Source organism: Bufo bufo, chromosome 1 (assembly GCF_905171765.1).
Source record: "Bufo bufo chromosome 1, aBufBuf1.1, whole genome shotgun sequence".
Classification (NCBI taxonomy): domain Eukaryota; kingdom Metazoa; phylum Chordata; class Amphibia; order Anura; family Bufonidae; genus Bufo; species Bufo bufo.
This window is the reverse complement of record NC_053389.1, coordinates 625432491-625434532: the sequence shown is the minus strand read 5'-3', so window position 1 is coordinate 625434532 and position 2042 is coordinate 625432491.

The following is a 2042-nucleotide window of genomic DNA, read 5'->3' as shown; positions in this document are numbered from 1 at the left end:
CATACCTTTAACCCCTTAAGGACTCAGCCCTATTTCACCTTAAGGACTTGGACATTTTTTGCAAATCTGACCAGTGTCACTTTAAGTGCTGATAACTTTAAACCGCTTTGACTTATCCAGGCCATTCTGAGATAGTTTTTTCGTCACATATTGTACTTCATGACACTGGTAAAATGAAGTAAAAAAAAATCTTTTTTATTTATAAAAAAATACCAAATTGACCCAATTTTTTTTAAAAATTGCAAATTTCCAAGTTTTAATTTCTCTACTTCTATAATACATAGTAATACCTACAAAAATAGTTATTACTTTACATTCCCCATCTACTTCATGTTTGGATCAATTTGGGAATGATATTTTATTTTTGGGGGATGTTACAAGGCTTAGAAGTTTATAAGCAAATCTTGAATTTTTTCTAAAATTTTCAAAAACCCACTTTTTAGGGACCAGTTCAGGTTTGAAGTCACTTTGTGAGGCTTACATAATAGAAACCACCCAAAAATGACCCCATTCTAGAAACTACACCCCTCAAGGTATTCAAAACTGATTTTACAAAGATCGATAACCCTTTAGGTGTTCCACAAGAGTTAATGGCAAATGGTGATAAAATTTCTGAATTTCGATTTTTTCGCAAATTTTCCATTTTAATCAATTTTTTACAGTAACAAAGCCATATGTGGCCGTAAACTACTATATGGGCACACAGTAGGGCGTAGAGGGAAAGGTGCGCCGTATGGTTTTTGGAAGGCAGATTTTGCTGGACTGGTTTTTTTGACACCATGTCCCATTTGAAGCCCCCCTGATGCACCCCTAGAGTAGAAACTCAATAAAAGTGACCCCATCTAAGAAACTACACCCCTCAAGGTATTCAAAACGGATTTTATAAATGTCGTTAACCCTTTAGGTCTTCCACAAGAGTTATTGGCAAATGGAGATGAAATTTCAGAATTTCAATTTTTTTGTCAAATTTTCCATTTGAATCCATTTTTTCCAGTAACAAAGCAAGGGTCAACAGCTAAACAAAACTCAATATTTATGGCCCTGATTCTGTAGTTCACAGAAACACCTCATATGTGGTCCTAAACTGCTGTACGGACACACGGTAGGGCGCAGAAGGAAAGGAATGCCATACGGTTTTTGGAAGGCAGATTTTGCTGGACTGGTTTTTTGACACCATGAAGCCCCCCTGATGCACCCCTAGAGTAGAAACTCAATAAAAGTGACCCCATCTAAGAAACTACACCCCTCAAGGTATTCAAAACGGATTTTATAAACTTTGTTAACCCTTTAGGTGTTGCACAAGATTTAATGGAAAATAGAGATACAATTTCAAAATTTCACTTTTTTGGCAGATTTTCCATTTAATATTTTTTTTTTCCAGTTACAAAGCAAGGGTTAACATCCAAACAAAACTCATTATTTATGTTGTTTACAGAAACACCCCATATGTGGTCGTAAACTGCTGTACGGGTACACGGCAGGGCGCAGAAGGAAAGGAATGCCTTACGGTTTTTGGAAGGCAGATTTTGCTGGACTGTTTTTTTTGACACCATGTCCCATTTGAAGCCCCCCTGATGCACCCCTAGAGTAGAAACTCCAAAAAAGTGACCCCATTTTAGAAACTACGGGATAGGGTGGCAGTTTTGTTGGTACTAGTTTAGAGTACATATGATTTTTGGTTGCTCTATATTACACTTTTTGTGAGGTAAGATAACAAGAAATAGCTTTTTGGCACCGTTTTTTTTTTGTCATTTACAACATTCATCTGACAGTTTAGATCAAGTGATATTTTTATAGAGCAGGTTGTCACGGATGCGGCGATACCTAGTATGTATACAATTTTTTTATTTATTGAAGTTTTACACAATGATTTCATTTTTGAAACAAAAAAAAATCATGTTTTAGTGTCTCCATAGTCTGAGAGCCATAGTTTTTTTTCAGTTTTTGGGCGATTATCTTAGGTAGGGTCTCATTTTTTGTGGGATGAGATGACGGTTTGATTGGCACTATTTTGGGGTGCATTTGACTTTTTGATCGCTTGC